Genomic DNA, 15,150 nt, shown 5'->3' with positions numbered 1-15,150 from the left:
TGGCTGAAGGAGTTATGTACCAAGTGTGTGAGGTTCCTTGCTCACTTTCTGCTTTTAGAAACTTGGTGAGGCAGGGTTTCTCTTGAAACTACAAGATGGCAGGCTCAAAAGAGGGAAATGTCCTGGAATTCTGTGTCGTTGGTTGGAAGAGCACTACCTAACTCACTCTAGACTGTGATATGAGCAAAAAGTATGTTTTTAAAATTATTAATCTACTGAGATTTGGGAGTTGTTTATAATATCTGTTGCCTTGTCCAGCTTGTCCAGTGGCACTCCTTTTCTTTTTTTTTTTTTTCTTTTTTCTTTTTTCTTTTTTTTTTTTTTTTGAGATGTAGTCTCACTCTGTCTCCCAGGCTGGAGTGCAGTGGCGCGATCTCGGCTCATTGCAAGCTCCGCCTCTGGGGTTCACGCCATTCTCCTGCCTCAGCCTCCCGAGTAGCTGGGACTACAGGCGCCCGCCACCACGCACAGCTAATTTTTTTTTTTTTTTTTTTTTTTTTTTTGGTATTTTTAGTAGACACAGGATTTCACCATGTTGGCTAGGATGGTCTCGATCTCCTGATCTCGTGATCCACTTGCCCTGGCCTCCCAAAGTGCTGGGATTACAGGCGTGAGACACCGCGCCCAGCCGGGCACTCCTTTTCAACAGGCGTCTTGTAGCTTAATTCTCTAAAATTTGTTTTCATTAGTGATTGCTTTTATATCTCTATGCAGTACTTTTAATAGCGGAGATGTGTTCTCTATTATTTATTTCATATTATTTTGGCTTCTTAATTTTTATTCTTCTGGTGAACTCTACTCAAGTTAGACACTTAACTATGAATATACATTTTGTCAGAGGAAGCTGTGTTTGGCGTTGGACATATTTTGTAGTGTGTTTGACTGTCTAGGAGAATAAATTAGTTATTTGCATTAACATTCCCACTAGTCATCAATAGAGTGAATTAAATTATGGTTCAACACACTGGTAAAAAGAGCCAACTTCATTATTTTAAGTGGTACTTAAAATGCTTTTAAGTCTTCAATAATTTATTATCTTAAGGCACTAGATGAAAAATTTGTTAGTTCCTCTTTTTCCTGTAAATTATTGTAAAAGTGAAGGAAAACTGTAAAAAATCAACTTTAAAATACCTGGTCTAATTAATTGTTAACTTTCTTCTTAACAGCTAGATAAAAATTAACTTCATCTTTAAGTAAACACATCAAAATGTATACAGTTATCTCATGTCCAATCCGTAATTAGAATTGTATCTAATTGGAAAAAAAGACAATTTCAGGATCTGGGAAAAATACGGGGAACATCACCCATGGAAGCCTGTCAGGAGGTGGGGGGCTGGGGGAGGGATAGCATTAGGAGAAATACCTAATGTAAATGATGAGTTGATGGGTGCAGCAAGCCAGCATGGCACATGTATACCTATGTAACAAACCTGCACGTTGTGCACATGTACCCTAGAACTTGAAGTATGATTAAAAAAAATAAATAAATTTTAAAAGGAAAACAGAAAATAAGAAAAAATAAGAAAAAAAGATATTTCTGGAAAAAAAAAAAAAAGGTAATTTAGTCCAGTAAGCTACTGATGTAAACATGGAACACCTGAGCTTTTCTCCAGTCCCGGGTGAAATGAGTGTGCAGATTACATCACAGAGTACTCAAAATGAAACTGTTTACTTTTCTATCAATGTCATGACCAGATGCTATGATTTTCTACCAAATTTTTGCTCTGTTTTACAGAGCAGGATAAATCTCTGTAGCGCTTAATCCACTGATACTTTGTAAGTAAACCTGCAGAGAAGGAGCATGTGACAGTTGCTTTGAAATAGTACTTTTGGTAGCAAACAAGTACAGGGTACAGTTAGCCTAGTAATACACCTGATTGTTAACCTCTCTAAGTGATGATTCACCTGTAAAAATCCATAAATTTCCTAGGTGTAACACTTTCACTCTTAGAAACATGTAAGAACATAGGTTTTTGTTAGAATAAAGTGGATATATTAGGGCCTGTATTATGATATTTGCTACCATTTATTAGGCTGTTGGTGTGTGCCAAAAATTGTGATAAGTACTTTCTATACATAACCTCATTAAATGTTCACAGCATTCTGCGAGTTGCAATCCTATCTTATTTAAGTAAACGGAGTCTCTAAAAGGATGATTAAATCCCCCAAGTTAACAAAGCTACTTAATGGCAGAACTCAAATTTAAATACTGCTTCTAAAGCTGCATTTTCCGCAGAAACTCACTGCCTGGTTTGCCACCTATTTCATAGACTTCTACTATAAATGACATATTATATCTTTTTTTACACATAATTTAAGTACTTGTTGTGAATGCACTGATCCTATTCCAAACGAGAGGAAAAGAAAAATACCATTATTATCGTTGTTTCAGGAGCTGGAAGCTATGGTTTTCTGGGAGGATTATGCATTAAACTACTGCAAGAAAAAAACAAGTCTGCCTCTGAGCAGAAAGAATCCTAAGCAAGGAGTCCTATACAAATCCGCCTCTTAGCAGAAAGAATCCCAAGCAAGGACTCCTATCTAGTGTGACAGACCTCGACACTGGCTATTGCTGATTTGACAACAGCCTCCCTCCTTCCCTGCTCACAACACTTGTGGCAGAGATTCTTTATTCTTGGAGATAGAAATGAACAGTACCCTTCCTCCAGGGGATGACTCATGAAAAGTGTAAACCAATTCTAGCAACTTCTTTCCCCTTTCACAAGTGGTTGGAGCTAAGCCAGGTCTTCTGGATGGAGCTTTTAGAAAGCCTTTAGCTTTCCTAATGCAGATGTGATTTTTTGAGATGCTCCAGTCTTATTATGGGTGTGAGGATGAAAGAAACCATGCTAAGAATGTGTATGCACAGAGGGTTAAAAAACCAGCTTTTAAAGCTGCTTGTTTAATTTTTTTCAGCTCCAGTTTTCTAGTAAATAGGTTAAAAAATTGTAATACCGGATTATCTTAAATGTACAGACACCATATACGCCTAGGGCTCTTTAAAAGATAAAATCAGAAAATACATACACTAGCATATTTAGAGTTACACAATGCACATTTTATAGGTTTATTTTTCATTATTCATTCAATATTTTAAACAAAATGTCCTTTTTGTATTGGTTTAATTTTCATTATTCTTTCAATGCCTCAAACAAAAAAACTGTAAAATTAAACAAGATTTCCCTGTGCCATTTTAGAATACTAGGATTAAAAGCAAAATTTTGCATTCATTCTGCTTGCTTGGGGCTTTCCAAATAGCTCCCTCTAGGACCTCGATAAATTGAGTTTAGGTTATTTTCACACATAATGGCTACATTCTATTGTCATTTGTCCCCTCTCTTCTATAGCCATCTTTGCTCCCTCTACCTGGGGAGGCCACACAAGCATTAAGAATTAAATGATGAGTAGACAGTGAGTAAAGAGAGAGGAATTTTAACACACAGGGAACAGAAACTGAGGTAAGAAAAAATACTTTTAACATGCAGTTAACTGTTTAAATCCAATATTTTTTTAAGTCATTAATCCTGCAGCTTAGTCTGGAAGGGGCACAGAAGACCACTGGAATAATAGGCTTTATTCCAACCTTTGGGCATAGAGGGCTTCCAGCAAACCCAGCACCATTTGCAAATGCTCTGATGTTCTGTCGCATTAATAAAAGCCAAAGACGCAGTAACATGTTTATGAATTTGAAGCCCTTTAGAATAAAGACGACACGAAATTCTGATTGCCATTTCTAATTTCATAGTGCTCAGAGAAAAGGGCTTGACTTCAGACTTCCAGAATATGTTCATTTGCCAAACATAAAGTGAGCCTTTTTCTAGGTGTATAAATGACAGGGGTTTCTTCTGGGACTCTGTTTTGTTTCTGAAGTACTCTTTTCTTTCCTACCACTCTGCATATTGCATCATAAATTAGAATGACAGCTGCTAACCATGCGAAAGGTTTTCCATTTTCAAGGAAAAAGGATTATTTTAATCCACCTCCAAAATGGAATAACATAATTTCATTAACATCTAACTATACCTTGTCCACTAATGGTAATGGATATCATGCTCCTTAACCAGGGTAAAGCACAGAAAATACTGCTGCCAGATTAAATCTCCCTAAAGGAGCAATGAGAAAAAATATATATCTAATCCATTTATATGAGGAAAAATGACCTGGGGCAGTAATGTTATTTTCTATTAAGGTAATCTGGAAAGTGGATGGAAACCAGTTAGACAGTAATTTAATAAAAGCACAACACAGAACTCAGAAATGAACAAATTTATCCCCATACTGAGAACAGTTAAATGTTATCTTAAGCTTGTATTTGATCTGAGAAAATGATTTCCAAAGCCTGGAATATAGTGATCTTATAAACACCACTTCAAAGGTTATTTGAAAATACTTTCCAAAACAAATATATGGGACATAGTTCTCTGTCAGTAATTCTAAAAGTCTTTAGAATGTCATCTCCTTAACTTCTAAATTTATAGTAAAAAAAAAAAAAAGAGCAAGTAAGTTTTTAAAACTTTACTTCTTCAATGAAATATCTGTACATCATATAAGTAAGATTTTAGATCTCAGCATAGAAAGTTTCCCAACAGACTTTTTATATATTTACATTTTTATATTATTACATATTTATATTTAATCCTTTTCTTAGAAAATAAATGTGTTGTCCTCATAAAGGTGATTTTTAAAAGACGCATACATCTATTTATAAAACTTGTGTTATTGGTGGTGTTTTGTTCATGTTCGAAGGTCCTTCTAGATCTATTGTTTATACAGGAGCTGTTCTCACTTTAAGGGTCATTTCTCTGCACCCCAGCTAGTTTCTTCTTTTGTAACTCAGAAAGGACTGAAGACGCAGCAACCACAGCGTAGGCTGGGCAGTAAAATGGACAAGAAAACTAGTCAACTTCTAGCTAAGCGTGTTTTAAGAGTGCTTTATAGGTATTCAAGATTTGACCTTCAAAGCCCCAAATATTCCAATATTGAGTCCTTATCATGAGGCAAGTAAAACATTCTTTAAAATATTTATTGGCCGGTCGTGGTGGCTCACGCCTGTAATCCTGGTACTTCGGGAGGCCGAGGCAGGTGGATCACGAGGTCAGGAGTATGAGACCAGCATGGTCAACATGGTGAAACCCTGTCTCTACTAAAACTACAAAAATTAGCTGGGCGTGGTGGCGGGCGCCTGTAATCCCAGCTACTTGGGAGGCTGAGGCAGGAAAATCCTTTGAACCCGGGAGGCAGAGGTTGCAGTGAGCCGAGATCACGCCACCGCACTCCAGCCTGGGACACAGGGCAAGACTCCGTCTCAAAAAAAAAAAAAAAAAAAAAAAAGTACACATTGTTGCAATTGGAACACAAATTCAGTAAGTGTAAAATACATTTTTAATAAGCTCTTTAAAAGAGAAAAAGAAGCATATTATATATCCAGTTTTAACGAATCAAAAATAGCGTATGATTGCATTTCATCCACTTAGTAATTCAAAGTATTCTTTAGTATCAGAATGAATGTTTGCATACAAGCCTTCTCCATACCGAGAGACTAGATTTGTCCAAATCACTTTCATTCTTGAGCAGCTACACCTGGTGGCAAAATTGCATTTTGCTCTATTGATAGGCTTTCCTCGTGATCTTGACCTCTTGGGCATACAGCGCTCCCTGCTTAACCACAGTTTCACTTTCCATTGTTTTGGTTACTTATGGTCAATCGTGGTCCAAAAATACTAAATGGAAAATCCCAGAAATAAACAATTCATCAGTTATAAATTGCACACCATTCTGAGTAGCATGATGAAATCTCTCCCTGCGCTGCTACAAATCATCTGGAATCATAAATCATCTTTTTCTAGCATGTCAACACTGTAGACACTCCCTGTCCTTTAGTCACTTAGTTGCCATCTTGATTATTAGATCAACATTTGTGGTATCTCAATGCTTGTGTTCAAATAGTCCCTATTTTACTTCATAATGGTTCCAAAGCACAAGAGTACTATGCCATATTTGGACATTTATCATACATTTGTCATAGGTGTATATACAGGAAAAAACGTAGTATGTAGAGAGTTTGGTACTATCCCAGGTTTCAGGCATTTGCTGGGAGTCTTGGAATATATTCTCAGCGAATAAAGGGGGACTACTGAGGGATTTTCCAGTGTTTCCTATGGCTAAACTCATGGTTTTACTTTTTCTTTAATTAATTTATGGACCTCCAAAAATTAAACAACTTTCATTAGTAAATTGACTAGCAAGCTTTTGATATGGAAATATTAAGTGTTTGTTTGACAGTTAATAAGGATGCCTCAATTTGCTACATCAACCTGTTCTGTTTTCTGGAAAATAGGATGATGTACTCCAATCGATTCGGCAATTTCTGCTTTAAAATTGTTAAATTATTTAATTTCATAAACATAAGTGCCTTGTCATCATATATACATGATTCAAATAATGCAGGTATTCTTATAGCAAAACGTGATACTTCTCTACTACCCAACAGTTGTATTTTCCTCCTCTATACACTTGATGATTTCTACTGTTTGTCTCTGCTGCCTTTCTCGCTACTATGATAGGAGATTTCTGCATGCACATTAACTTCTTATGGCAGTGCTGAGTCCTACAATTTTCCTTCAAAGAAAACTGAAGCTACAACTATGAATCCACATTTAAGTTAAAACGATATGATACTAACATCTGGGAGGTAAAACTAAATTTGCACATGCACCAGTTGTGAAAACTACCTAACATGTGATCCATCTGTCTGTTGGGTGGCAAGTTTCTCCTGAGAGCAAGGATAAGACATTTCACAATTTCATTACAATGTTAATATAAAACATTGAGTCTCTATTTTATTGAGGTTATTGTGGAATTGAGGAAAGTAAGGTTACTTATTAAGCCCTCATAAATAGGTGGCATTATCACCATTTTATGCTTTAAGAAATAAAACTTTGGAATTTAAGCAACACATGCATGACCTGACAGTAAGTGCCAGAGCTGGAGTTTGAACAATGCTGTTGTCTAATTGCAAATTACATTTTCTTTCTACTGTTTGAAGCTATCTTATGGCAGTGGGCAAAGAGCCTCATAATTTTATCTTTATTTGATGCTTTGCCTTATTTCCTTCCCTTCTATTTTGACCAAGTTTACATCTCTTTCCTCCATCGTAATTGCTGGTATTCTTTCCCAGATTAAATAACCCTGATGTCCTGCCCTAGGGTGTTCATTTTTCACCTCTTGGAATAAATCCACTTCCCACATGCTCCCTGGAAGGTGCATCCATTTAATCATTGTTCAAACAGGAGCTGGGTTGTGCCACAGAAATAAACATGGTGGAGTTTGCCCTCAGGGTGCTCACAGTGACCTATGAAGAGGTTTAAAATAAAGATGGAAGAATGCTAAATGCACGAAATTTACCCAATTAAACTTGAGTAATTAGATTGCTTGCCAAATAGGTAACTCTTACGTTGAGCCCCAATGAAAGAATAAGAGTTATCTAGGAAACCTAGGTGAGATTATCAGTATTCTTCCTTTATGTTTTATTGGTGATACCATAAAAATTCCTTCAGGAGCTTTTTTCTCTGCCTCCTTAATTTGAAAGGAGCAAGATATTTTGAGAGTGGCAAGAGTTGAAGTTAGTGAAGGCAGGAATGAGAACTTCAGGATCTCGTATGACATGTAAAGGAATTTTCATGTTAGAAGTAGCAAACATTTTATACGTAGAAAGATTTGGGTTGAATTATTATGTCCCCACAAATAAAAATATATGTTGGAGTTCTAAGCCCCTATACCTCAGAATGTGACTCCATTTGCAGATAGAGCCTTTACAGAAGTAATCAAGTTTAAGTGAGATCATTAGGGCAAGCTTTAATCCACTTCGACTGGTGTCTTCACAAAAAGAGAAAATTTGGAGACAGGCATGGATACAGGGAGAGCATCATGTGAAGATGGGGCAGAGATACTGGTGATGTACCTGAAGCCGAGGAACATGAAAGATTCCCAGCAGAGCAGCAGCAGGTGAGAGAGAGGCCTGGAACCAATTCTCCCTCAGAGACCTCAGAAGGAAGCAACCCTGCTGACACCTTCATGTCAGTCTTCCAGCCTCCAGAACTGTGAGACAATACATTTATATGATTTAAGCCATCCATTTTGTGGTACGTTGTTCCAGCAGCCCTAGTAAACTCACCCAAGTGCTAAGCAGAAAGGTGAGATAATTGGAATTGGCTTTTAAGAAAGATCTAACTATAGCTACTGAGTGGAGAATGGACTTGAGAGGTGAAAAATTAGAGGCGAGGCTATAATAATCAACCTTTACCACATCACTGCTGAGTGCCTGATTTAGCAGAGTAAATCATAGAGGATATGGGGTGGGGGCAGACAAAGAATAGGAGAGAATGAGACAAGACAGATTTAGGAAGGAAAATTAACCCCTTCAGTTTTAGCAGTGACTTACAACTTATAAAATCAATATGAAGGCTGGGCGCGGTGGCTCATGCCTATAATCCCAGCATTTTGGGAGGCCGAGGCGGGCAGATCACGAGGTCACGAGATCGAGAGCAGCTTGACCAACATGGTGAAACCCCGTCTCTAGTAAAAAATACAAAAATTACCTGGGCATGGTGGCACGTGCCTGTAATCCCAGCTACTCAGGAGGCTGAGGCAGGAGAATTGCTTGAACCCGGGAAGCGGAGGTTGCAGTGAGCCGAGATCATGCCACTGCACTCCAGCCTGGTGACGGAGCGAGACTCCATCTTAAAAAAACAAAAAAAAAATCAATATGAAGTAAAGTCCTTGCCGATAAATAGTAAAGGAAGGAGTCTCAGATCCAAAACCTCAAATGGTACTGAGAAAAGTGAATGGAAAGGAAAAAAATGAGCAATTTGGAAACATACTTGAGTTACATGTTATTACATGAATTCCCATGCTGCAGAGTTTTCATGTCAACATATGGTGATTGTCCTCAAGTTTTGTTTTCAAATATTAGGAAATGAAGTATGCAATATTTCCCAATATTGTTGACAATAAAATCCTATTTTTTATTACATGACTCTCTGCAAGAACTAGCATTATAAAGAAGAACAATGCAGAATGAATTATCTACTGAGAGAAGATATGCAATTGAGAGGCCATTTGTGGCCTAAAGAGAGGGCTTTCCAGGAATGCAAAGTAGAAGATTTACCATGTTGGGTTAGAAGTCCATCAGAAAAGAAGACAAGTACAGATAACTTTCACTATAATAAAACAGTGATCTGAAGTCGGAGGAAGAGAATGGGGATAGTGATTGACATTGGTATAGAGATATTAGAGTTATACGCAGAAGTGGAGGACTAAGTTGAATGGGGATTATTTGCTCATTTGTTTTAAAAAGGGAAATACATGTTTGACAACAGGGAAGTGAGATGGAACAGAACCCAGTGCTCAGGTAATTTTAAGTACAGAGAACTTCCTTCTATGTGATAGCGTGATTTATATCAATTTGTTTGAAGTTTACGTTGACAACACTTTCTCCTGGAATTTAGACCTTGTCTCAATATGATGAGTGGGTACTGAGTACTGGTAACTTTTTCAATATTGAGTATTTCACAAGTGCACACCTTAGTTTTGAAAGGTTTCACAGACAAAAGAAAAATAAAAATAGGACTCATATTTCATTTCCTGGTTTTCACCTAATAGACACACACACACACACATTTATTTATTTATTTACCATAAATTATTGTTTGCCACTATCAGATCACAACAATTGCAATGACTATTATGCCTTCATAGGCAACTTAAAGGCATTCCAAGTCTATTTACAAATAATCCTGCGCTGATATTTAATAAAACAATTCAGCTACAAGGACAACTGAAAACTACCAAATGCTTTAATAATGTATGTTAGAATTTTCTTCTTCATTTCTCTTTCTTAATTGTGAAAGAACCAGACCCTATTTTGGAGTTTGTATTACCTATACCACTTACTCACTACTTAAACTGATTTGACTATATTTATCATTTGACGGTTTCTTCCAGGTTTCCCAACAGAACTGAAGATCTTTTGAGGGTGAGCGCATATTTATATCTGTAAATATCATCACCAGTAGCTCCCACTAAACTTGGCAAAGAACAATAAAAATTTATTCCAGAAATGATCATTAAGAGATACCTAAAACCAAAGATTTATGAAGGTTAGGGGATAAATGAATAAAATGGCTCTTTTTGTGAGGAGTTCTTTATCTGATTTAGGGATTTCAAATTTACCAAGCACAAGAGTTACACCAGGACCTTGTTAAAAATGACGATTTCCTATCCTTATCCCAAAAGAACAGTCTAGTAGCGAAAACAGGAAAGCATCACAAGAAATAATCACATGCAATGTAATAAGGGCTTCAAGAGTGGTATGAGCAAAGTTCTAATGAAGCAGAGAAGAACAATTTATTTCCAGATGATAGGTAGATGTCTTTATTCTTCTGTATTCTCTGTACTGATCTTAGCAGTCAACTACCTTCTATATATGTATTGTAATGATAAAAATAATAACAAACAAAAACAGCAATAGGAAATTGGTAGAGTCGACTATTTCCCTTCTATTACATCCCCTTCATCAGCCAAATTACAAAGTAAAATCTGACAAGAAGTCAGCCAAAAAGTTTTTATTTTTTTTTTGAAATATGAGCTTTTATCCACTAATGTTGATAAGCAACCTTGCTCCAAGAGTTGTTCTGGCTCAAAATATTATACGGACACTACAGTTTTTGCTTCAGCTTTATTTCACCTTTGAAATTTATTTATGTGTGTGTAATTTATAAATGTGGAGTTTAAATAATTTAACCAGCCATAATTCTTTTTAGATATGTTAAATATCCAAACACTTCACTGTCCATTGGTCATTTGCTACTGCCTCAAGCCCTCTGAGTACCCTGGTGCAGCTCAGCACCTGCCTGTGACTTCATTTCCCTGTAATCCAACAAATAAAATGAATTCTTGGCAAAGTAAGAAGCTCCAGAACTCTGTGTAAAGGATTATGGCCGACATTCGTTCAAACTGGTTATTTCCCCAACTAAACCTGCTGTTAAATATTCTGCTTATATAAGTACGATAAAATATGAGTGGAGGTAGGACAGATGGATGGATGATGAATGAATGGATGGATGGATCGCTGGATAGATGGATGGATGGATAAATACAAACACGGAGACAAACAGACTGATCTTGCTAGAATCCTAATAATATGCAACCAAAAACAAATGGGAACCGTTTTCAAACAATTAGGACCTTTGTACTGTTCACCCTTTGATTGAATTACTGTGTTTATAGTTATTTCACTGTACTTGCATATATATATATGTTTACTTTTAAAAAGTCAGCTTAATAAAACATCTGAACATTTCAACCATTCTTAAACTATCCCAATCCTATATATACAACATCCCCTGCATTTGAACATAATAGCTCTCGTATCGCTTCCCATATCTTAAACCTATGACTTCCCAGAACCTTTAAAACTTTTAGAAACTGATAGAGGTCAAAAAGCGGGTGAAGGATATGAACAGACACTTCTCAAAAGAAGACATTTATGCAGCCAACTGTAAGGTCCAGCCCTACGGGGCTTAGCGGGTGTTCTCCCCGTGTGTGGAGACGAGAGATTGTAAGAAATAAAGACACAAGACAAAGGGATAAAGAGAAAACAGCTTGGCCCGGGGGACCACTACCACCAAGACGCGGAGACCGGTAGTAGCCCAGAATGGCTGGGCGCCCTGATATTTATTGCATACAAGACAAGGGGGGCAGGGTAAGGAGGGTGAGTCATCCAAGTGATTGATAAGGTCAAGCAAGTCACGTAATCGTGGGACAGGGGGCCCTTCCCTTTTAGATAGCCGAAGCAGAGAGGGAAGGCGGCATACATCAGCGTTTTCTTCTATGCACTTATAAGAAAGATCAAAGACTTTAAGACTTTCATTATTCCTTCTACCACTATCTACTACGAACTTCAAAGAGGAAACAGGAGTACGGGAGGAACATGAAAGTGGACAAGGAACATGACCATTGAAGCACAGCACCACAAGGAGAGGTTTAGGCCTCCGGATGACTGCGGGCAGGCCTGGATAATATCCAGCCTCGCACAAGAAGTTGGGGAGCCGAGTGTTCCCTGACCCCTCCAAGTAAAGGAGACTCCCTTTCACGGTCTGCTAAGTAACAGGTGCCTTCCCAGACACTGGCATTACCGCTTGACCAAGGAGACCTCAAGCGGCCCTCATACGGGCATGACAGAGGAGTCACCTCTTGCCTTCTAGGTCACTTCTCACAATGTCCCTTCAGCACCTGACCCCTATACTCGCCGGTTATTCCTAGGTTATATTAGTAATGCAACAAAGAGTAATATTAAAATTGATAATTTTCCATGATCATCTCTATATCTAATTTGTATTATGACTATTCTTATTCTATTTTCTTTATTATACTGAAACAGTTTGTGCCTTCAGTCTCTTGCCTCGGCACTTAGGTAATCCTTCGCCCACACCAAATATATGAAAAAAAGCTAATAATCACTGGTCATTAGAGAAACGCAAATCAAAACCACATGGCATACCACCTGATGCCAGTTAGAATGGAGAGTATTAAAAAGTGAGGAAACAATAGATGCTGGTGAGGCTGTGGATAAATAGGAATGCTTTTACACTGTTGGTGGGAGTGTAAATTAGTTCAACCATTGTGGAAGACAGTGTGGTGATTCCTCAAGGACCTAGAACCAGAAATACCATTTGACCCAGCAATCCCATTAGTGGGTATATACCCAAAGGATTATAAATCACTCTACTATAAAGACACATGCACATGTATGTTTATTGCAGCACTACTTACAATACCAAAGACTTCGATTCAACCCATCAATGATAGACTGGATAAAGAAAATGTGGCACATATACACCATGGAATACTATGCAGCCATAAAAAATAATGAGTTCATGTCCTTTGCGGGGACATGGATGAAGCTGGAAGCCATCATTCTCAGCAAACTAACACAGGAACAGAAAACCAAATACCGCATGTTCTCACTCATAAGTGGGAGTTGAACAATGAGAACGCATGGACACAGGGAGGGAACATCACACACAGGATCCTGTCGGTGGGTGGGGAACAAGGGGAGGGAGAGTATCAGGACAAATACCTAATGCATGCAGGACTGAAAACCTGGATGACAGATTGATAGGTGCAGCAAAGTACCATGACAAATGTATACCTATGTAACAAACCTGCACGTTCTGCTCATGTATCCCAGAACTTAAAGTAAAAAACAAACAACAACAACAAAACGATAGACGTCTCAGAAAAATGAGAGTTATGTATTGGTTTAACCATTTTCCATCCCATCACCTGGAAATAAGCATTGGCTTTAATTAGATATGGAATTGAAAAGTGAAGTCTTGCTTTCAACAGAGGCAAATACTTTTTTTTGTGCATGTTATTTCATTAAATTGACACTTCGTTTAAAGTCTTAAGCTTTTAATAGAGATGCAGAAGTTTTGTCGAAATGAATAGGGGGATAAAATTTTATAGTTAAAGAGATATACATTAAGACATATTTTAAGGAAGAAAACAAAGGGTTATTCAGAGTCTTGCAGAAACTTCTAAGAGATTATTTGAGGAAAGAAACCAGTTTTTATGCAGAGTATATTTTCTTATAATAAGGGTAATTAAGCCAATTGAATGGGTATAAATGGAGATCAAGAAAAAAATTGTCCATAGGGTCAATGCACTCTAGGATGGTAATAGACAGTTAATCATGGTGAATGTTAGAGGTCTTCAAGCTTTAGGATTTAAAATTAATTATGCTAATTAATGCAGTCAATAAGCCATTGTTAGAATAGACTGATACTTCTTTTCCATTAGATTGGACTGATAATTCTACTCCATTAGATAGTCTGATACTTCCTTCCATTAGATAGACTAATACTTCTACTCCATTAATAGATACTTCTATCCATTAGTTAGACTGATACTTCTATCCATTAGATAGAGGACACTTCTTTTCCATTAGATTGGACTGATACTTCTTTTCCATTATATTGGACTGATACTTCTTTCCCTCAGATGGACTGTTACTTCAATTTCATTAGATTCTGTTGGTTAGAGTAGTCTATAAAATGGGGAAGAAAAGTAAAGCTTAAGCTTAATTAGTCATTAATTTAAAAAATATTTATTGAATACCTATTCATCGCAAAGCCCTGTCCTGGGTGTTAAGGTAAATCAGCAAATAAAGTATCCTTTCTCATGGAGTTTCCATAATATTGGTGAGATAAATAGTAAGCAAATAAACACTTAAATAAATAAATGTTGTAACAACATAAAGCAAAGTAAGGAGAGTGTGGTAAAGAGGACGTCTGTTATTTCTACAGGTAGTCAGTGAAGATCTCACAGTTGAACTGACATTTGAATGGAGATCAAAACACAGACAAATTTACTCCCAAAAGAGTATTTCAGGAGAGTAATCAGCAGGTCCCACTTTCTGAGGGAGGCATGCACTGGACAACCTTGAGGAATGGCAGGAGGTACCATGTACCTGGAGTACAGAGAGTGTGGAGGTAAGAGGAGGGAGGAAAAGTAAGTGTTAATTAAAGTTAGAGAGCTGGGATGAGGGGCCGGCTATGGTAGGGAATTATAATTCTGCATTAGGTTATTAGGGGATTTTTGAGATCACTCTTAGGATGGATCTTACTGGAAGAGTGGAAAAATGACATTAGTTGACTCGTGTTTTCATAGAATCAGCGAGGCTGCCTTATGTAGTAGGGACTACAGGGCAGTGGTGAAAAGGACGGGAGGTTGATTAGGAGGATGAGCTGCAGATCTGTTATGCTACGGCAGCGGTGTTCATAGTGGTGCAAAGTTGTTGTATTCCAGTTATACACTTAACACAGATGGACAGAATTGAGTGAGGAATGTGTCCAAACAAGTAAGGAGAAGTGTTTAGAGGAAAAATATCCTTCTGGAAAATGTATGTTTTAGACAGATAATCAAACAAAACTAACTGAATTGTAATACAGAGATGAGATATACGAGTTTATATACAATTTTGGGGAAAATACAATGCAGGGATAACCATAAGATAAAGAGATGTCTAATAGGTAACACCGTCTGTCCCGCGTTCAAAAAAGTGGCTCCCAAAATAGTGAGCTCCACTCC

Source organism: Pan troglodytes, chromosome 7 (genome assembly GCF_028858775.2).
Source record: "Pan troglodytes isolate AG18354 chromosome 7, NHGRI_mPanTro3-v2.0_pri, whole genome shotgun sequence".
Taxonomy (NCBI): Eukaryota; Metazoa; Chordata; class Mammalia; order Primates; family Hominidae; genus Pan; species Pan troglodytes.
Note: the sequence above shows the minus strand (reverse complement) of the source record.